This window comes from Protopterus annectens, chromosome 7.part0 (genome assembly GCF_019279795.1).
Source record: "Protopterus annectens isolate FY-2018-M chromosome 7.part0, PAN1.0, whole genome shotgun sequence".
NCBI lineage: Eukaryota > Metazoa > Chordata > Ceratodontiformes > Protopteridae > Protopterus > Protopterus annectens.
The window spans coordinates 456,909,831-456,922,685 of NC_056739.1; the positions used below are offsets into that span (position 1 = coordinate 456,909,831).

Below are 12,855 nucleotides of genomic sequence, written 5' to 3' on the forward strand. Positions count from 1 at the left end.
AGTATCTCCTAAGAACAGAAGCAGATGCGGCAGAGTGGCCAGATGCTTCTCCAGCATCATAGCTGCATCTAATTGAGTGCCTGGCTACTTGCTGAGCCAAGGACAGTTTGGAGGCAATGTCAGCCTTAATGGGACTGTCGGGTATAGAAACCAGCATGGAAGAGGCCCGAGACACAAAGTCTAGAGCATATTTAGTTATGTGGGTCTGATTTACAGCTCTGAATGCCAAAGTGGAGGATGTGTATACTTTCTTTCCCATCCTATCCATATATTTGCTATCTTTATCAGTGGGTGGGAAGGAGGTGGAAGGCAGCAGTCTACACTGTACCAGGAGTAGTGGCAATAACAGCTGGGTCTGCCAAAGGCGGTTTGACTAGGAATTTTTGCTCCTCTGGCACTTTATAGAAGCGGTCATGGCACTTGGGGGCAGGAGGCTGGGAGTCTGGGGCCTAAGAAGCTGAACTGAAGGCATCCAAGTAAGCAGGAAGCACAGGAAGGACAGCTGAGGGGGAGGGGGATTCCACTTGAAGTAGCAAAGTACCTCTTTTGGGTGTCAGTCATTGGGGAAGTATCCAATTTGAAGTAATCCTTCAATCTTGGTGATTGTCTCAGCAAAGGTAATATTCTCCGGGGGAGAATCCCCTTCAACAGAGCCTTCATCAGGGGAATAATACTCCTGGGGAGAAGCAATCTGAGAAGTATATGAAATTGAGTCTTCAGAGGAAGAATCATGCTCTTCCTTCCTAACCTGAGAGGTCATGGGTGGGAGGGAAGAGGCAGAAGCAGGCCTAGGGCTCCATAAAAGCAGAGTAGAGGGGGCTGAGGCTGAATGCCCAAGGGCCATGAAGGCCTGCATTGGTGATTAAGTGAAAACCTGCCAATCTGGAATTGTTTCTGAAGAGGAGTTATGCTTGTCTTTTTGTACTTTTGGCTGGGGTGGAGGTAGGAACCAGCCTGACATCAGACTTTGAAAACATTTCCAAAGGCTGGATCCCGGTCGGAGATGCCACAGAATCTGGTTCCCCTTCGACATCGACGGGAGTTGGTATCTGAGCAAGCTCCAAGGACATGCCCTGTCAGTCTGTGCAACAGTTTCCTCAAGGGTAGTTGCTCAAGTCGACAGAACCGCTGAGCACTCAAAGCCTAGAGCGGCAGTTGGCGGGGTGCTGGGAAGTGGAGTGGCAGGCGAGGAAGCCCTAGGAATCTTGGCCTTTCGCAGAGGTTCGTGTTCGGCCCCCGTTGCGGGATCCATTCTAGGAGCTAACCTTTTTAAGCTCTGGTTTTCTAGATAAAGGTTTAAAGGGGCCAGACAGCTGTGCAGAGTCTTTGGCACAAATGACTGACAAATTGAGTAGGAGGAATGGTTGTGCTCACGGCCTAAGCAAAAAACACACCTATCATGGGCATCTTTATGGGGTATCTGGCGCCCGCAATGGCACTTTCCCTTTTTACCTGACATCAGCTAAAGGCTACAACAACCAAGCCTAAGCAACAATTAGCAAAACAAGAAAAATAGAAACTCAATGGGTTACTTAGCTTTATTGATGCAACGACTGTGAAGGAGCGATCATATGATGCGATGCGTAGGTAGTCTGCGGCTGAAAAGTTCTGAGGACTGTGCACATTTAAATCCCCTGGTTTATGGCCTTATGTCCGACATTCCACACACTCTGCAACAGGCAAGCTGAAGCTTTTGTATAGGAGCAGACATACGAATCACCGTAGGGCAGAAAATCCCACCGCTACAATACTGCAACATAGGAATAGGACATCTCAAAGTTGGATAAACAAGGTCATACCTGGAGTTCATCCACGTCTAAGTCCCTATAGATAAAGGTTCTCTGCTACTTCCCAGCCAGCTAATGGTTGCCCTTTAAGGACCACAAAGCTCAGCTCATAACTTTTACCTAGACCTACTAGTGGCACTCACCATCCAAATGCTCTATTCATGGGAGATGTACACTGCCTCCAACTCACAGGCACATTTCCTGGACTAACACAAGCACCCTAGACCACAGATGGCACTCTCCAGAGGATCAAATGCATTGGACCTAGTACTCAACATAGGAGTGTGTTGCACCACTGCCACCCAAGTCAAGTCCTCATTGGTGAAGTCAACCCAGAAAACAAAGTACAGTTGTGTTACCATAAATGTAGATGGAGTGTATTCTCTGTTGCAGTCATTACAATTGGGTTATCCTGCTGGCAGGCTACCCGCAGTCGGCCCGAGTTCCAAAGTCTAGGTCCGGCATCAGTTGCTGTCGCCTCCTCCCTGACATCAGTGCACCATAGGTATAAAAGATGCAGCAGACGCCATTTTCGTCAGTTTTTCTTGCCCCAGATGTCAGGTGCCCCTAAAATGGTAGGCTAAATTATGCCAATAAGCATGTATATATAAAAGCAACTTTTCCATCTACAAGCAAATACACCACATAGGTTGTATAGAATAGAGAAGTACAGGCGAGTCCCAGCAAGGTAAAAAGGGGGATGGTGGGAGGGTAACCTGGACTGCAACAGTGAATATACTCGAACATCTACATTTATGGTAGGTACACAACTGTACTATGTTCATCGTGTTTCACTGTTGCAGTCATTACAATTGGGTCGAATCCCAAAGCTAAGGTTGGGAGGCTGGTGCTAAATAGGATTAGGAGAGGCTATCAGGCCCTGCAGAACTGCAGTGGCAAAGCCTGCCCTAGACTTCGAGAGGTAAGTGATAGTGCTTTGTAAAAGTATGCACTGAACTCCAAGTTGCAGCCTCTAAGATGTCTTTGATTGGTACTCCTCTGAGGAAGGCTGCTGAAGTGGCTGCTGCTCTGGTTGAATGTGGCCTAATGCCCTTAGGCACTGATTTGCCATTCTGTGAATAGCAGAAACGAATGCAGTGGCCTATCCACTTTGAATTAGCCTGTTTTGACATAGGCTTTCCTTGTGATCCTGCAGAATATGCTACTAGAAGTTGTTCCGTCTTTCTGGAAGCTTTGGTTCTGTCCAAGTAGACGCGTAGCTGCCTGTGAATGTCCAAAGAATGCAAAAGTCTCTCACCCTAAAAAGTAGGCAAATGAATTGTTTGGTTAAGGGCCACACTGGACACTACCTTAAGCATAAATGTATGGTTTGTCCTTGGAGAAACCCTGTCAGGATGGAAAATGATAAAAGGTTCCACAGCCATGAGTGCCTGTAACTCAAGACTCGTCTAGCGGAGGTAATTGCTAGGAGCAGAGCTGTTTTCCAGGATAAGAATTTTATATCAGCTGCAGAGGATGGCTCAAACGGAGGCAGTGTGAGCTTTTCCAAGACATAGTTGAGGTCTCATGCAGGTACTGGTGCTCTCCTTGGAGGTCTCATGTTTTTGGCCCCTCTGAGGTACTGCCTTAATAATGGATGAGAAAAAATAGGTGGTTCTGTATTGTAAAGATGAAATGACAGAGGCATGAATTTTAATTGATGAAAAGGAAAGGCCTTTATCCAGCTTCTCAGTTAAGTATTGCAAAATCTGAGGAATATTTGGAACAGTAGTGTCAATACCTTGTGCCTGGTTCCAAGCACAGAATCTCTTCCATTTTTCTGCATAAGATTTTCTGGTGCTAGGCCTCCAAAATAACATCCATCACTGCTTTAGAGAGAGGTGCGTCTTGAATGGCTACATTATTCGCCATGCTGCCAGGTTTAAGGTCCTGAGTTGGCTGTGCAGTATCATACTGTCTTGTTGGGTCAATAAGTGAGGAATTTGAGGTAATGTCCAAAGCTGGGCATTGAGACAAGCTCTTTAGGATTGGGTACCAGTGCTGGCGGGGCCAATCTGGGGCAATCAGTATCATTTTTGGCATCTCTTGTCTGACCTTGAGGAGTACCTTGGGGAGGAGAGGCAGAGGAGGAAAGGCATATACTGTTAGGTTTTTCCAGCTGAAAGATACAGCATCCACTTTCCATGCCTGCTTGTGATAAGTCCTTCTGCCGAATCTCTGTAGTTGGCAATTGTGAGGGGAAGCAAATAGGTCCATGTCTGGGCACCCCCAGTTCCTTGTTATCATGAAGACTTGTGGATCCAATTTCCACTCGTGGGGATCCATTATGCTTCTGCTTAGTCTGCCAGAGTATTTATCCTTCCTGGCAGGAATTGTGCTTGCAGATGTACTTGGTAAGTCAGTGCTGTGTCCCACAAGTTCATGGCTAGTCTGCAGAGGGGGTAGGAATGCGTGCCCCCCCCTGGTTGTTTATGTACCACATGACTGTAGTATTGTCCGTCTATCAGTAGTTGTCCTGGATGAAGTATATCCTTGAAGGCTGTCAGGGCATTCTGAACAGGTAGCATTTCTTTTTGAAGGAAATGTAGATGCATTTGACTTGCGGACCATGTGCTCTGAATACATCTTCCTGCCATATGGGCCCCCCAGGCATAATCTGATGCATCTGTTGTCAATGTCTGTTTGGCTGTGGGTAAAGGTGAATGGCTGTCCCGTGTTGAGGTGACAGGCTTTTGCCCACCATCGAAACTCCTGCTGCAGGCAGGGAAATGAGGGTAATTGTTTCCAGGCTGTGGCAATGTTGAGTCCATACACTTTTTAGATACCACTGAAGTTTCCTCATATGCAGTCTTGCATATGGAATTAGTAGTATGCAGGATGCCATGAAGCCCAAAGCCTGCAGAATTTTTCTTGCAGATAACTGGGTCTTTTGTTGCCAACATTTTGAAATAAGTAGTCAGTTGTCTGTTTGTCTGGTGTGAGATAAGCCATCTGGGCAGTTGTACTTAAGCTTGCACCCAGGAATATTACCTCTCGAGAGGGTACAAATTTTGATTTCTTTTTGTTTACTGTGTACCCTAGACCTGCTAGTAATCTTACAAACGCCAGATGCTGTAGTAGGATGCTCTTGTTCTCTGCTTGAATAAGGCAGTCGTCCAAGTCAGGATATATTTGTATTCCTCTGTCTGCAGAATGCAATTACTAGTGCCAGGCATTTTGTGAAGACCCTGGGTGCAGTAGATAAGCCAAAGGGCAGTGCAGAGAATTGGTAGTGCATTGAGCCAGCTATAAATCTGAGGTATCTTCTGATTGTCTGACTGGGACATGCAGGTATGCCTCTTTTAGGTCTAAAGTTACAAGTCAAGCCTTCTTGCCCAGCATGGGCAGAAGCTGCTGCAGAGTTAACATTTTGAATTTTGGAATATCCAGGTATGTGTTTAGGATAGACAGGTCCAGTATTGGTCTCCAGGCTTTGTCCTTTCTGGGTACCAAGAATAGTAGAGTAAAATCCTTGTCCCTGCTCTTGCTGTGGTACTTTCTGAATGGCTCTCATGTCCATGAGAGATTAAACTTGTTTTTGTGCCTCTGCCCATTGATTGCGTGGCAGGTCTGGCATACCATTTGGCCTTGGCAGGGTGTGAAAGTGAAACCTGTAGCCTTGAGATACGATATTTAAGACCCATTTGTCCTGGGTGATCATGTGCCAATTTTGTGAAAAAAGTGCTAGTTTTCCCTCGAAGGAGCTGCCAGAAGATAAGTGCTTGATGCTGGCAGGGGGAAGTCATTGAGAGTTTCCTGTATGGCTGCGATTTTTCCTCTCCACTTTTGGAGGTAGAAGCACCCTATTGTTTAGGTCTTATGAGCCTTGGGGCTGTGATCTGCCTCTGGGGCGTTTGTATCTGCCTCTTTGTGGCCTGTCTGATACTGGAAAGGACCAAGTCTTTGTAGGCCAGTTCCTGCTAAATCTGGGAGGCTGTACCTGTAAGAAATCCTTCACTGTTTGCATAGATTTAGCTTTGTCCTCCATTTTCTTCAACACCTCTTCTGCTTTAACACCAAACAAGTTATGTTGTAATGGAGCATCTAATAGTTTTGCTTTAACATGATCGGGCAGATTCTGTTCTTTTAACTAAGCATGCCTCCTAATAACAGAGCCTGTAACTGCAGCCCTGCAGGAGGCCTCTAGAGAATCAAAACCACTTTGCAAAGTATGCTTTCCCACTTGTTCAGCTGCATGCAGTAAATCCTGCATTTCTTTGTTTTCTGCACATTCTGAATTTGCCAACATTTTCTGTTTAAGCAGTGACATAAGATATTGCTGATATTTAAGCATATGAAACTGACAATTTAAAGCTCTTACAGCCAAGATAGCAGAAGTATAAATCTTTTTCCCCCATCTGTCCAGGGCTCTTGAATCCCTATCAGAGAGGATAGGGTTTTTTTGCAGTGGAAGACGACACCACTGGGACCCTGAGAAATAGTTTCTGGGTCAGCAGCAAGGTTTTTGTAAAGAAATTTATGTGAATCAGGAACCCTGTAGTATGCCTGGCTTAACAGGAGCTGGTGGTAAAGAGTCAGGAAACAGATCGGACTCTGAAAATACATCTACAATGTCTAAAACAGGAGGAATAGCAAGGGGCCTGTGCTGAGGTAATAAAAGTAGGTCTCTGAGCCTTTTCTTGGATTCTGAGTAATCTTGGCTCTCCCAGTGGAAATGCTCCCTCATAGTATGCAGCGTCTCCCCAAAAGAATAATCCTCAGGAGGAGAGGCTGAAAGGATAGATTCTTCAGCATCAGAATCCTCATAGGGAGGAAGGGAATATTTCTGTTCAGAAGAGGAATCAGAGGAAATGGAAAGCTACCTGATCTGAAGATTCATATTCTATCTCTTGCCTAAGCCTCTTATCAGGAGGGTGATAGGAACCCCTGATCAAAGTAATTAGGTCTTTAGCCATTTTAAGCATCTGTTTTTTAGGCATGGAGGCCTGTCCAGGAGAATGCTGTACTTGTTTCTTTGTCTTTAGAGCTGCTTTAGTCTTTGCCTTTGAAGCTGAAGTTGGTTTTACATATAACTGTGTAGGTCTGAAAACACCCTCAGAAGCCGATACCTGCTCAGTGGCTCCAGACCCATCTGAGGGAATAGTTTCAGAGTGTCCAATACCTTAAGTTTCCAGTGGCCTAGTCTGCTCCACATGGGAGTCGGAAGCGGCCTGTGGCTCTGAGGTAGCGGGCGTCAGGGGCTGCAAAAGCGCCTCGCTGAGAACCGGCGACAGGCCTAACAGAAGTCTAGTCTATTTTGGACCTCAGATGCCTGTCCTTTTCTTTTTCTTTGCACTTTTTATAAACTCGATAGTCTGCTGTTCCGACGGCATTATACAATTGAATCTTCTGCCAAAGTAATGAAATGCAAAATCATACCGACACTTAATAGAGCATTGGTTAAATCTAGCACAAAACTGACAACTAGCAACATCGTGGTCAGGGTCTAGGCAAGGAATACAGTAGGAATGAAAATCCTTATGAGGTATTTGCTTCCCACAAGAAATACAATTATTAACTTTTTCTGACATCGGTCTGGAGCAAGAAAAAAAAGTTTCCCCAACAGGGTACTTAGCTTTAATGAAGACTACGGATCTGAAATTCGAATCTGAAAATCTCAGGAGTCGGCCGACCGGCACTTGCGAACTGCTTTTGCTTCAGGCACCGCGCGGCAAGAAAGACTGAAGAAAATGGCATCGTCTGCATCTTTTATACCCCTGGCGCACTGACGTCAGGGAGGAGGCAACAGCAACAGACACCGGACCTAGACTTTGGAACTCGGGCAGACTGCGGGTAGCCTGCCAGCAGGATAACCCAAATTGAATTGACTGCAACAGTGAAACACGATGAACATCTACACCCATGATGGTTCGGAACTATTCTAAAACAAACTACATCTTATTTTAGGAGTGTCAAAATTCACTGCTCTCCCAAACCCAGAGGGCACAACTACCTATGCAGAGTTATTTAGAGAAAATCTGTAAGACATGTAAAACTGCTGTACTGAGGCTGCCGAAAGTAAGCCCCAATCTAACACCAAAAACAAACCACACTGGTGGAATTCTTACCAGACTACACAAGAAAAAAATCATGGCCAAAATAAAGAGCAACTTTCAGATACAAGAGTTTTATGTTTCAACTTGAGAAATAAGGTCTAAAGTCTAAAAAAAGTCCAACAAGGCCAACTGAGGTCACAGCCTCCCAGATCAAGGATAATCAAAGCCTCCTTCAGCTGTCAGGAACCTTTAAGGTAATGCTCAGCAGTGTGCCAATGGCACAACCTTTACTGACCAGAGTGACACAGCAAATCTACTCCAACTAAGACCGCTCTAAATTCCCCCATCCACCCATTGTGAAATCCCTTCTAGCATATCTCCAACACTATCAAAAAGGGAGCAGGACCAGGAAGCACTAGCCAAGGCCAAAACCTGTTTCAATGGGCCCTGACAATATCCCCTAAAAAGCCTAACATGACCTAGCATGATCACTTCAGGCACTCTTCAATTACAACCTCAAAACAGGTTACGTGTCAGTTGAATGCAGGGCTGCAAAAGTTGTTCCTCTTCTTAAGGGTGGACCATCAACTGACCATGAGAACAGGACCCACCAATCTAACAAGTCTAATATGCAAAGCCATGGAAAAAAAAAAAAATCAGAGAAATGATCAAGGACATTGGAAGCCTACAAAAACTGGACCCACACGTTTGGCTTTAAGGGAAGGTCTTGCTTACTTTAACTTGGTAGACTTTAAGAGGGTCATCATGACTATAAATGACTATAAACTGTGCATACCGCCAACCTTGACCTAAGTGTTAGACAATACTCCACTCAGGCTTTGTTGACAAACTCTCAGAAACGGGCATAAATCCCTATATAATTCACTGGACTGCCACTTGGCTCACAGATAGGACACAAGAAATCAGGATCAGTGACACCACCTCCAACAGACTGGTCCCCAGCATAGTACTCCATAGCTTTGTGCTGGGTCCTTCCCATTTGGAATTTACTTCTTGGAAGCTAAGTAGAATGTCAAAGTCTCTGACTCACCAAGTTCAGATGACTAAATTGGGAGCCATCATAGAATCCATCCCACGACACCAACATGATCAACACCAACAAATGACTGGTGCGAAAGTCGTGTATTCAAATTCAAAGCAAAGAAATGCATTACAGTGCTCGGTGGTAAACTGGCCACCCAAGCTAGTTTCTTCGCTGAAAAAACACCCCTTAGAGTTGACAATAGTTACGGATCTGGGAACACATGTAGACAATCTGGCATTTGACCAACATGTAGTCAAGACAGTAAGAAAATCATTGTCACCCAACCCAGGCAAGGATATGGCATCTAGGTCCAAGGAAGTATTAGTACCACTCTACTCAGCCCTCATCAAATCCATTAAGTACAATGCCCCCTTTGGCATATAACTAACTAGGCACTTGACAGTTGGAACACCCTCAACTGTCCTATACAGAATGACTTGCGTCCTATGTCTGTACATGGTCTCCTTCAGGTTACTGAGAGGCAATCTATGTCTGGCATACAAGTCATCCTCAGATCCAGCTCTGATCAATCTCTTGCACATCCAAAATAAATAACACAAGAAACACTAGATTTAAGGACCTGAACTTTGTCTGCAATAAGAGAATCTGTTGGAGGGAATGATGCGCGTCTCAAAGTATCCACATACTATGAAATAAGCTCCACATCCACGTAAAGCAGAGTTTATCCCTGACCATATTCAAATGAAACCTTGATCACTAGATGGTAAAACTGCAAATTCACCCCAAGTCTGGACCCCTTGTCTCTGATGGCCTGTCAGCATTAAGTAAACCAATTAACATACCCCCCCATACCCTCTTTGCTACTGCTTGACTAACAAAGCCCACTATATAGATGTCCAAGGAACGCTGGGACAAAACTGGGTTGGGTTGCATGGCTAGGCTAGTAAAGGCCCTGGTGGTCATTAGCCTAGTACAAATCTATGAGCCTATGAACTTGGAAACAAAAGATATTGTTGTGACCGGTTTTCTGGCCTCCTGCAACAAATGTAAGGAGATTCTCTGGAAGGGGGAAGAAAAAGGTACCAGAATGAAATAAAAACCTTATTACCAAATGGTTAACTTGAGGGTTTGTAGGCTTGGATAAATTAGAAAGCCCCTGCATAGTAAGCGCATCTACCCTGTAGGGTAAAAACTTGTGACGATTGCAATGGGTCATGTGAAAGGGGAACCAGTAGTGCCTTAACCAAAAGACAGTCATAAAAAAGACTTATTCTTGATTATGAAGAGTACTGTGGGAATAAGAGAGGGGCGGAAAGGCAAAGAAATTTCCACTTCCATGAGAAAGCCGTGGCATTCATTTTCCTAGCCTCTGGGCACCATACTCTGCAACATTAAGTCAAGATGCTTGTTCTGAATGGTGGCAAAGATATTTAAGGAGTACCACGCTGATAAACTATGTAAATGGAGGGCATCTCTGTTTAGCATATATCTGTGATGGCCTGCTCAGGATGGCACCTGCAACTATGATACTCGAAGGAAAGTAAACAGCAAGTACTGAAAGGCTGTAATGAACAGCAATGTCCCAAACAGTCACGGCTAACTTTTTGGATCCATTGGGATCATTCTCACTACATTCTGAATGATGGGTTGGAGCCGATTCGGTTCGACTGGCACGCTTATGCAAAAGAGCCTTCTTCTTATATGCTGAGCTTATACTATGCCCCAGGGCACCACCACCATCAGTCCCCTCCATTAGTTTAACCACATGCACACATGCATACCCCATATATAACATATATCAGATGAGATGAAACATAAAAAAAACAGTGGAGCTCAAAACCGTTTTCTTCTCTTCTGGATCTGCAAGGCAGAGGAAGGAGTGGTAGAGGATTAGGCGAGATGGATCCCAAACATCTGAAGTTATGGTGAGTACATACTAAAAGATGTTACTTTACAGACATCTTTAAACATCTTCCAGTAACATTTCAAAGCCCTAGCCTACATGGGGAAGAACATGTTGATACACAAACTAGTCACTCTGACAGGAAAGTACACTAAATTTTAACTAACTCTATGAACTTTCAGTAAAGTAATAAGTAATATGAACTGTAAAAGAACAGGTAACCTCAATCCCGTTGAACAACTCAGGTAGACCCTGTAATTAAATATTAACAGTCCGAAGGCCCTGGCTGAATGAGGGGGAAACAGGGGGGCCCTGATCACACACGACAACAACAAACAAATCAGACATTAAGTACACAACGCGAGCTGTTAAAAAGCTTTTGTGAGGAAAAAAGCAAAAAAAAAAAAAAAGACAAAAACTGAAACAACTTAACCCAGCTAGCTCGCTAGCACGCTCGCAGGGAAGCCCAGAACGCGATCGCAAGACTCTGGGTGACCGATGGGTGGATATAGTAAATATAGCCAATAAGAGAGACAGACTGCTTTTGGCTCTTTGGCGTGTTTATCGGAGCCGCGAGGGGATGGGCTCGACCCATCATTCAGAATGTAGGCGAGATAGGATCACATAACATCCTGCAGAAGTGATAGCACTTAGTGCTCCAGTTTGTTTACATACATCACAGTGGTATTCTCTCTAACCTATAGGGAGACCAAAGGTGTTTAAATTACAAGTGCCAAGATGACCGTGTTCATTTCCTTGACATTTATGTCCTTACTGTCTGAGCACCCTGGAGTTAGGTATTGGAACAAGACCTTCATGCTAGTTCTAAAGCATGAGTATGAAGCTTCTGCCAAGGGGAAGGAACAAGAAATGACTCTCCTGGATTGAGCGATACCTGGCTGATCCATCACAGACCATCCTTGATGGAAGGCAGGAATGGAAATAGAACACTCAGGGCGCAGCAGTGTTGAGTTCAAATAAAATGTGAAATACCACTTCACATGGAATCGGCATAAGGTATTATAGAATTACTGAAACCATTATTGGTACTTCATCCCAATGCTTCTTTTTAGCTGAAGGATTAGGACAAAGTGTATCCAGTAATAAGGGTTAAAAACATTACAGGGTTAAAAACATTACAGGGTTCTAAAGTAAGAAAGCTTTAGCAGCAACAGGTTTACAACTCTGACAAGATGTGTTCCACTCAAAGATAATAAAAGCTAGTGTGGCAGACTCAATAAGCTCTCTTGTCTAGCAGTAGCATATCTCTTTTTTGTCAGACATAAGAAAACTACAAATTTTAAAACAGGAAGAAAATCCCCAATGGGGTACTTACCTGCCTAAGTTGTGAAGACTAAAAATGATAGAAAAACTGTTCACACCACCTAGAAGAATGTGGCAAGAATGTTTTGGAAACTGCATGGACATGCATACCAACACCCTGGTATGTGCTCAGGGTCAATGTATTACTTCACAAGGGATGGATCCTGAACTTTAGGAGGCTAGTCAGGTGAAGAGTACCTCTGGAGTGAAGACTACTGTTCTAAATCTCTCACTCACTTGTGAAATGCCATCGTACAGAACAGATTCCATGACCCACCATACTTTCCAATGAATCATTAAGTGCACCCCAAAGCATCACACTTGTAGCTGTCCCTCAGGTCCTTCATTATTTGTACAAATATACTCCATCAGGTGCTCCTGGTAACCTGGTGTGCCCAACAAAAATGTGCTTACTGTAAGTACGCCTAGCTTCTCTAGTACATTAACATGTTCTTAGCAAATTAACAGCATGTCGCTTGAGCTCATCTTAAAGACACTGCAAAACTAAAATGGTGTGGCAGCTACACTATACACTAACAGCATTGCTGGACTTGTGCCAAGACATTTTCCTCAGCTGTGCCACTGCTCTGTTAAACCAGCATCATACAATCAAGATGAGGTACCTCACTAGTAATGACTTACCAATGTTACTTGACGCTTATAATCTTGTATTGTTTCCCAACCCAAAATAATCTTGGTACCTTTTCTTCAATCTTGGGTACAATATCCAACCACCATGCAGAATCCATGTCTCATGACAAATGCCGCCCCACTCTTACCTCTGGACCAACTTAACATACTGGATATGCCTGCTGTCAACTCACCTTCAGTACCCACCTA

At 44.3% G+C, this 12,855-nt stretch overlaps 1 protein-coding gene across 1 annotated transcript in view; it reads right to left on the reverse strand.

Moving 5' to 3' along the window:
- Positions 1–12,855, reverse strand: part of POLR2A (RNA polymerase II subunit A) — a gene marked incomplete in the record, with an annotated part of 2,048,627 nt that overhangs the window by 606,670 nt on the left and 1,429,102 nt on the right.